Source organism: Diachasma alloeum, unplaced genomic scaffold (assembly GCF_001412515.2).
Source record: "Diachasma alloeum isolate Michigan unplaced genomic scaffold, Dall2.0 Dall_scaffold_01419, whole genome shotgun sequence".
NCBI lineage: Eukaryota > Metazoa > Arthropoda > Insecta > Hymenoptera > Braconidae > Diachasma > Diachasma alloeum.
The window spans coordinates 9,611-20,128 of NW_021681517.1; the positions used below are offsets into that span (position 1 = coordinate 9,611).

Sequence of the window (10,518 nt, forward strand, 5' to 3'; positions counted from 1 at the left end):
GCGCTATGAAAAACCCAACGTTTTCTCGGCGCAGTGACTCCCGACAACTCGCCCGCTAATTAAAAAATCNTACGCCCCGTTTCATCCCTTAATCTCTGCAATAAAACAATTAATATTGCGACGAATGTCACGGCGCTATAAGAAACCCAACGTTTTCTCGGCGCAGTGACTCCCGACAACTCGCCCGCTAATTAAAAAATCGTCTCTCCCCTCCTAATTAACAATAAGGAATGAAACCAATGCTGTTCGATGGAGAATTAAATTCCCCATCCTTCAACCCCCGTTTCATTCCTTAATCTCTGTAATAAAAAAATAAAAACTGCGACGAAAGTCGCGGCGCTATGAAAAACTCAATGGTTTCTCGGTGCAGTGACTCCCGACAACTCGCCCGCTAATTAAGAAATTGTCTCACCCCTCGTAATTAACATTAAGGAATGAAACCAATGCTGTTCGATGGAGAATTAAATTCCCCATCCATCAACCCCCGTTTCATCTCTTAATCTCTGTAATAAAAAAATAAAAACTGCGACGAAAGTCGCGGCGCTATGAAAAACCTAATGGTTTCTCGGCGCACAGTGCTTCCCCATTAATTCGCCCGCTAATTAAAAAATCGTCTCTTTCCTCCTAATTAATATTAAGGAATGAAACTAATGCTGTTCGATGGAGAATTAAATTCCCCATCCTTCAACTCCCGTTTCATTCCTTAGTCTCTGTAATATGAACATTAATATTGCGACGAAACTCGCGGCGCTATGAAAAACCTAATGGTTTCTCGGCGCACAGTGCTTCCCCATTAATTCGCCCGCTAATTAAAAAATCGTCTCTTTCCTCCTAATTAATATTAAGGAATGAAACTAATGCTGTTCGATGGAGAATTAAATTCCCCATCCTTCAACTCCCGTTTCATTCCTTAGTCTCTGTAATATGAACATTAATATTGCGACGAAACTCGCGGCGCTATGAAAAACCTAATGGTTTCTCGGCGCAGTGACTCCCGACAACTCGCCCGCTAATTAAAAAATCGTATCTCTGCTCCTAATTAACATTAAGGAATGAAACCAATGCTGTTCGATGGAGAATTAAATTCCCCATCCTTCAACCCCCGTTTCATTCCTTAATCTCTGTAATAAAAAAATAAAAACTGCGACGAAAGTCGCGGCGCTATGAAAAACTCAATGGTTTCTCGGCGCAGTGACTCCCGACAACTCGCCCGCTAATTAAAAAATCGTATCTCTGCTCCTAATTAACATTAAGGAATGAAACCAATGCTGTTCGATGGAGAATTAAATTCCCCATCCATCCATCCTCGTTTCATTCCTTAATCTCTGTAATGAAAAAATAAAAACTGCGACGAAAGTCGCGGCGCTATGAAAAACTCAATGGTTTCTCGGCGCAGTGACTCCCGACAACTCGCCCGCTAATTAAAAAATCGTATCTCTGCTCCTAATTAACATTAAGGAATGAAACCAATGCTGTTCGATGGAGAATTAAATTCCCCATCCTTCCACCCCCGTTTCATTGCTTAATCTCTGTAGTGAAAAAATAAAAACTGCGACGAAATTCGCGTGCGCTATGAAAAACCTAATGGTTTCTCGGCGCAGAGTGCTTCCCCATTAATTCGCCCGCTAATTAAAAAATCGTCTCTTTTCTCCTAATCAATATTGAGGAATGAAACTAATGCTGTTCGATGGAGAATTGAATCCCCCATCCTTCAACCCCCATTTCATTCCTTAATCTCTGTAATGAAAAAATAAAAACTGCGACGAAAGTCGCGGCGCTATGAAAAACTCAATGGTTTCTCGGCGCAGAGTGCTTCCCCATTAATTCGCCCGCTAATTAAAAAATCGTCTCTTCTCTCCCAATTAATATTAAGGAATGAAACCAATGCTATTCGATGGGAGTTTAAATTCCCCATCGTTCAACCCCCGTTTCATTCCTCAATCTCTGTAGTGAAAAAATAAAAACTGCGACAAAAGTGGCGGCGCCACTTTCTTTTCTTTTCTGTACCCTACCGGCACAGAAAATTTCGTTACATGATCGAAAAATCGAAAGATACAAAATGAGAAACGGACGGAATGATATGCATTACTTTTATTGAATAGTACTGATGCAAAAATCCTGTATTAAAAACATAACAAGCAAATAATTGTTCTATTTTTCCATGGAATTGATGACGAAATAATTGGGTTTCCGGTGAAAATTTGAGACGTGCCTCATGAATTTTTCAAATTCATCCACTGAAGGAGATTGTTCGGAAATTAGAGTTGACTATATTCATGAAAATAAAATACTTACATTTTTCCACTGGAGTATATCTTGTGAATTTGGTATTCACGTTTATCAATGATAAAGATTCGGCCCTTTATTCTTTTTGGACGGCAGACGACATCCGCAGGATTCTTCGGTTCCACAACATGCACTTGAGACATTTTCACAAACGGAATGGAAATTTGCATTCGCGATAACACTGTTACACCTTCACTGTTCCAATTTATCCGGAAATTGGACGATACGAAGAAGGATGCTGAATGATGATGAGGAGCTTGCAGTATCATAAAACTACTCCCACCACTCAATTTTTCGTCGTTTTCTTAGGTACAACCAATCAGAGAAATTATTCTGTTACCGGGCTTGAAATTCTGTGAAGGTGAAAAAAGTATATCTAGTCCCATCCTCACTTGGGGATAAACAACCCCTTTTTTTTTTCTTGGGAAGCCTGGAAACCCTCATAAAACAATTGGTCCCTGCCACATGTACTGCAGGCCCGTGAGCCTTGAAAACATGTTGAAAATTTTCTCACTGTGGTGAGACGAGTGGTCACCCCGGTAGGATAGAGGGCTTTCCTGTTTCAATTTTCCAAAGAGAAATTTGATTGTTTATGGCTTGGAAAATTTATGGAATATACAATTCGAGGATTTCACGAGTTCTATTTCATTTATGCGATATTTTATTCAACCGAGTACAAACTCGATCGAAGAAGTAAAAAGTCCCTTGTCTCTCGTGTACCTTTTTGATAAATAAAGAAATGAGTAAAAGAATAGAATGAGTAAATGAATAACAATTCACGATTAATTATCGAGAACACCGTGGTTTTGTTTAACCAAGGTGAAAGGAAATAGAGGAGGAGAGAAACGAAGAACAGAAATGGGAGATTCCGTTGACTGTGATCTGACGATATAATGATGGTCCATTATTCGTTCAAATACAAAAAATAATGAAAACCTCGTTTTGTGGAAGAAATATAGTAGAAGGGGGTGACGGAAAATGCGGCCGGAAAGGGACGGAAAAAGTCCCCTCCGAGTTTTATTATTTGGTTTGACGGAAGACCAGCGGTTGACCGGCACCCATTCAATTGGTAAAGTCTAATGTCAACTCTAGTTATTTGTCGAAAATTAATTCTCCGTTCGTGGCCCAACACATTTGATTTGGCCAGCTCGGCTGTCATCTAATATTAACAGATAATTAAAAAAATACAGGCACTGCTCCCAAGGTGAAAAGTTCCAAGAAAAGTCTTTTCAATCATTATGCTCTATCAATATTATGATATACGTGCACCATACTCTTCGCAAATTCTCATGAAAAATGAACCAATTAAATTTCTTCCCACTTTTTTTTCAATTTTTTTTCCATTCTCCTAAAAATATCAAAAACTCAAAATGAATAGTTTGTAAGGTCAGACCAAAATTTTTTCATTTCAATTAAGCTGAATGTGTTGAAAAAATTCGCAATCCGGTTATACGGGGGGTGCCACATATAACCAGTCAATGCCAGTCGGAAATTTTTCCCCGTAGCATACCATAATTTTCTTGGGGTTTTATAATTGAAAGAAAGTGCCATTTCAGTTCTGGTGAACATGTGCGCTGCCCTCTAATCCATAACCTTCCACTGTAGAAGTGGAGCCGTCCAGCGCTCGCCTTTCTGCCACTTTTTTTTTGTTTGTCACACTCAGATACTAAATGTCAGAATGTCAGGTATACATTCGGGAAGAACCCCCCCCCCCATCGGTATGCTCAGGAGGGTTGAAAATGGATTTTGAGGGACTTTTTTTTCCAAAAATTTCGAAATTCATATTTTGTCATTTTATTAGTAGCAAAAATAATTTTTTTACCGTCCTGAATGCGCCTCATCTGGAACGCATAAAATACTAGGGAGAATAGATATACGGATCAATAGTGTGACTGTTCCTTGATCGGCGTTCACGCAGTGAGTCTTCGTTTAGAGGTTTATAATGAATGCAATTGACTGGCCTTTCTCTGACGACTTTGGCCGATAATTTTGGAAACACTCGTTGTAGCACTACCCCCCCCCTTCCCATTTCGGCAGGTGCCTAAGAAGTCCCTAGTACAAACATAAAGGTCTGTACCGTGGTCCGCTGCCACTATTGCTGCAGGTCATGATTCAGTACACTTCACTAATGCTTCAGTCTTCCGTAGAAGCTTACAACCATTATAAGGAAATTATAACCATTGGTAAGTAAAAGACCAATAAAGTGGGGAAGGGTCGAAAAAAAATGAAAATTTTGAGCCCGCATTTGCCTATGGTTTTTTTCACGGAATGGCCCACTGATTTCGTTAAGTTTGCCTGGTGAATAGTTTTATGTGTACCAGAGCAATATCTACAACTGAACTACTTTCTTCCAATGTTCAGGAAATATAGTGACTCTATAGAATTCATTCACTGTTAACTTTCTAGAAGTGTCGGGAGGGGAGACAGGGGGTGTAATTTGACATTTTCCTCACATAATGATCAATTGTACGGTTACATGTTCAATAACCATGTAGAGTACAGGATTTCATGTTCGAATATTACCGCGAACATCCCGCATGATAATGTATGGGATAAGAGGACACCACCCTACGGACACGAAATTGTAACAAGTGGGAGGGGGAAATAGGAGCCAAGCGGATGCCACGAGGTCCATTGACTCCTTATTCTACCTGGAGCCGTAGCCGAGTACACTGGGTGACGAGAGAGTGTGGCCGACTGTACGATATCATGCGACGACGCAAAATATTCATCCCGCATTCACTTGGGGATTCGGATGGGCTGCATCAGGGGACCAAATTGATGATTGCCGGAGGAGCTCGCCAGCTTGATTATCTGGTCCACAAATTGTTCGCACACCGATCCCGTTGACAACAGATGAGTATTTCATCATTAACGTATTCTGGGGACTCACACACGGCACAGATCATCATCTCGGAGGTAGAGTTCCACATACGGTGAAATTCAAGGTTCGTCTTGTATATTTGTCCCAGGGGGATATCCCTGGTATTCTCGAGAGTCAATAGGCATTGTCAAGTGAGGGAGACCTTTTTTTTTACTCATGTGAAAATGAACGGTTCCGATTGGAACATTCGAGTGTCTTCAATGGACGGATGTTCATTAGGACGATTTGTTGTAAATCAAACGTGACGAAGAGATTTAATTTGAACTGAGCCAACCGATTGCTATGAGTAATTATGATGACGTGAATAGATTATTTGATGATTTAAAATGATCTATAAATATATGATTTAAATTTCATTTGAATATTGTTGTCTGAGTGTCTTATTTCCCTGGTGAAAATAATTCAGGATTCTCAATTGGTGTAATACTCGTGGTTTTACTACAACCATGACAGATGAATGTCTTTTACTATTGACCAACCTTCCAAAACTGAAGTCACTGAAGATTCAGTGTATGGAATATATTACTGATAAATATCTACAATGCTTCACCAAGTTGAATTATCTGAGTTTCGTGGAGTGTCCTGTTAAGGATAATGGAGTTGAGAAGCTTCTAAAATCATGCAATCATCTTACAACATTGGATCTTCGTGGTACCCAAATCACCGAAAGGACTCTCAAAGCAGCAAACAAGATGGTTTCAATTACCGGAAAACCCAGGTAACTGAAAATGATATTAGATTACGAGTTGACCTGCTCGTGGGATTTGGAAAACCGATCATCATCATTAATTGTACAAATTATGGATTATTAATGTCGATTATTCATTCTATTTGTATAACGTTGCTTTCAAATTCTCAATAAACTTCTCCAAAAATGAGCTCCGAATTTATTCAATTGAATATGAAAAATTTTGTATCATTCTCCGTAAGAATCCCAATATAATATACAATTTTATGAATTGAAAATTGAAATTGATTGATTCAAATTGAATCATTAGATTCAGGAGTTTTTTGGCTTGCCATCGATCTGGAAAATTTACTTCCACTGAATATGTGGTAACCCACGAAACTGGAACGAAATGATGAGGTAGAAAATCCCCCGTAGAAAGAGGTAATGGGATGCACGCAATGGATATTAGAATAACATTTCACTCGGTTCACAATTTAATACAATTAGTTGAAAAAAATCTCATTAGGCTTAATGAAATATAATGAACAATGTATTATACCATAGAAGGAAACGTTGGGTGAGAATGAGTGATAAGAATTCATCCGATATGACCGAGTCCTGTTGATCGAAAATAATTTTCATCAAATTAATTTTTAGAATTTGATATTTTTTTTTCTTCACGGTTGGCTTATATGTTAGAAAATTTCTTAATGCGAACTATCTATTTTCTTTTTTTTGTAATTGTATTTGAACACGTTCACTTTGATTGGTGAATCCCAAGTGAAAATTGCCAAAACTTGTAGAGCTTCATCATTTGAAGTGTGAAACTCCGTCTCGTCGAGAAATCTTCATATATATAAAAATAATTCATTTCATATAAATACAGAATTTGTTTGAAATAAATGAATCTTTTCTCTCGGTTTAATTTCTCGGATTATAAAAAATTGCACCATTTCCGTTGATTTTTATATTATTGGAATAATTTCCGTACAAAGAACAATTATTGCAGATAATTATTCAACGGAATCATTGGATTAATGGACAATTAGAAGGACCAATCCATGTTTGTCTCATTTATGTATAAAACATAATAATGGAGAATTGAGAATTCCGAATGAAACAAACATCTTATTTGGGCTTGGCGCAGGCTGATAGCTTCTACGCACATTTTTCTATCGACTTCAGCATGAGAACCGCTTTTGAAATAACTCCGAAAGATTTTTCGGAACACTATCGCCATCTATAAATCGTGAATTTTCAATTTACTCAATAGGTAAAAGGTTTGTTGCCGCCGATTTCCGAGGTGTGCGCTACTTACTCATTCCAGGGTGCCGAAACGGGAAAGGTGCCGAGTTTAGATACACCCGTACAATCCACTAAAGACCCTCGCGCGCCCAACTATTTCCCGCGTTTCTTCATCACGTCTCTCATCAGTCGATAAACTCATCCGGTAAATTATCTTCTAAGTTAGGTGCTGAACATACAAACGCTGTCGGTAATACTCCTTAGGAAACTGCTTTATCGTCCCGTTCTCCCTGAATACATCGCTTACCTTTATTCGCGATCGCAACGTAGATGTGGGAGCCATCAAGTGATCTCTCCACTAACTACTCTTGGCGGGCAACCAATGAGATGAGTGGACTCTCTTTGATCTCATTTGTTGAGCTCCATCATTGGTTCCCTCCGAGGGATCTCATTGGTTGCCCCCCAAGAGTAGTTAGTTTATAGACCACTTGATGGCTCCCACATCTACGTTGCGATCGCGAATAAAGGGCGCCACCTTCAACAAGTGGTATTCCGTTATTTCTCACAATTTATTATGCCATTACTGAATACAATATTTTCTTGCTTTTCAACCTTATTAGCGAATAATTTATTGAGTCCTAATGTATATCGTATTATTATTTATTTTTGAATGTATCCACATTTTTTTCATTGGGCCCAGCGTTTAGTAAAACTCGGGAGAAGTTTCGGCGAGCCATCTTTCGTATGCACGCTATTGAGGGGGCGCCACTGCAGTGCACAGAAATATACTGTATCATTAAGGCTCAATCGAGCTTCGGCTAAATAAACTGGAGTATTGCTTACAGATATTTGTATAAACAATTTCTTATTGCTTCGTAACCCTTTTTATGAATTTAGAGTAACCTATGAATCAACCCCTGCAATCATATTGTAGTCAAATAATAAACTCTCAATTATGTTTTCAGAATAATTTGTATTAGTATTTATTTCTTTCCGCCCAGCATTGACAATTTGAATGAACAGTAAGATTTAGTTTCGAAAGAAGATTAATTCATTGTTCCGAGCATCAGTCTTGCCGATTGTTTAGTTTCACGAAAAAAAGCTGCCGTTCCAATTAAAGTAATGATTAGATAATGGAATGTGGAATCATCGTTGGAGAGTTCACTTGCAGGCGCAGTTTTTACAGTTGCATTGGCCTCCAGATTTGCAGGAGCATTGGTCTGAAAAGGTAATAATAATTTTAAGTTTAATTATTTATTCATAAGTTATTATCAATGTCGATTTCCATTATCCCATTAGATCTCGAATTCATGTGGAACATTAAATTCATGAACATGTCGGACTAAATTCTATAATTGTTTTACGATTTCTATTGGAAAATCATCCGTTTTCCGTACTTTTTTAAATATATAAAAAAGCTAATTGACAAAGTTTCATATAATCGACTTTCTTTTATTTTTTATAATAATGGACTTCTCTGTATTTTCTGTAATTTCTGCGATTGAGATCTTTCTTCAGCAATTCCTTGCTATATAATTTTTCATGTTCTTCAAAACTAAATTTTCCTCCATCCATTATCTAGAAAATTCTTCTAGGCAAAATTTTTACCCAAATATAAGCCGCGTAGAAAATTAAAAAACTGGTTTTCATCGTAGTAGATATTTTTTTCGCCAAAAAATTCAGAGGGGCAGATGTAAAATTTTCAATGAAAATCGGTAAAGAACAAATCGAATAGCAGTATTTGAGGAGAATTGTTCAATAAGTACATTGAGTTGGTCTGTCGAATTTTCTCATACGGGAAGCACAAGAAACCTGAAAATTTTGGTGGATTCGTCCGAATCTATAACGGTTTAGTTGATGAGGTGTGAAAAAAAAGGTAGTCAGTTTGAACCGAAAGTAGCTAACCACATGACACTACATAGCCTCAATTAAAAACCTTTCTAAACGAAAAGAAAAAAAAATATTAAACCCACCTGGACATCCGCCGCTGCAGCACTTGCAGTTGTCCCCACATTTGCAGCCGTCCTTGCACTGGGCTAGAATCATATTTAACAATTATGTCAGCAATTGAGGATTGAAAAATTGAAAATAATTAAATAAACCCAATCCCATTCGACTGGCAACGTACTGAATCACTGTCAATACTTTGAGAGGCTTTTGCAGGTTATTTCATCATCCTCGAGTCTCCTATATGTTACTCCTCAACGAGTATATAATAAATTGAATTAACGCATCTACTATATTATATCAATTCCAGACCTCCTAATACATTATACACTCAAGAGACCAGAGAACTCGTAAGCGGCAATTTTAGTAATCTACATGATATCAAACTGATAAAGCTAATATCGGAGGGGTACATCAAATATCAAAGTAAAAGGCAAAGGTTCCGGTCCTTGCACTCATTACCTTTGGAAATTCAACGGAATATGGATTTTTGAAACAAACTAATTACTGAAAATCAAGGCACGAAAGCAAACTTCAATATTAAAATAAGCGTTAAAAACTTCAATTTCAATAAATGGCTTCGCAAATACCAATTTAAAAAATGAAATACTCACAAGAGCACTTATCACAACAGGATCCTGGCATCTTGATGATTATAAACTTGATATTCTGTGAAGAACTATACAACTTTGCAGTCACTTATCGTAGAACTGTTTGTGTGAACACTGTGGCCAGCACCTCGAATTTATTGATCATTCCCCGCCACATTGCACATGAACAAACAGCGTACTGCTACTGGAGATCCGCGTGCAATGCCTGCGAGTGTTTGTCATGCGCAGTTACAAATGGATAAACAAAATTGATCATTTAATGTGATTGGTTCATCGCTGGACGATAAGAGCCGCCATTGGCGCTCCCTGCTGTGGCACCGTGTGCAACAGATCTAGAAACACCGGGCGCTCTGATTATGAGTAATCGGTTTCTTTCGAAGAATCAATTTATTTGTCAAGGTTCTGGAACTTTCTGAATTTTTTTTACTTTTTTTCTCAAGAGAGGCAGACTTAACATTAAATTAGTTTATTCACTTCTGAGTTCGTATTTCAGTACACTGACCTGTCCTCTTTCATTTTTCAAATTCATCAGGTTTTTGTACTTTTCGCTCAAATGATTCCAGCAATTTTCAATGACCGGGAATGCTTTTTTCCTCTGAAAAATGTAATTATGACTCATTCTATATGACGCTCACCTTTTTACTGATTTTTTAGCCATTTTAAAAGTTTTTATGCTACCTATGGATTCTTTTTGTGCTTCCGAATGGAAGCTTTCTCATCGTTGATTTTGACTATCTTCTAATTTTGCCTGAAAATGACGTAGAAAGTCATGAAATGTGAAGATATCATGTTTTTAGAAAATGTGATTATGTATGTCCGAATGTGTATGTAAAGTTTTCGGAAAATTTTTATGAATCTTCACAGAAGAATGACTA

At 37.8% G+C, this 10,518-nt stretch overlaps 1 long non-coding RNA gene across 1 annotated transcript; it reads right to left on the reverse strand.

Moving 5' to 3' along the window:
• Positions 1 to 8,038: 8,038 nt before the first annotated feature.
• LOC107046477 lies at positions 8,039 to 9,871 on the reverse strand. Its single transcript, XR_001461566.2, has 3 exons — positions 9,647 to 9,871; positions 9,059 to 9,121; positions 8,039 to 8,305 (listed from the first exon to the last, which is right to left on the reverse strand). It is a non-coding gene; the product is annotated as an uncharacterized LOC107046477 (long non-coding RNA).
• Between the last annotated feature and the right edge of the window lie 647 nt (positions 9,872 to 10,518).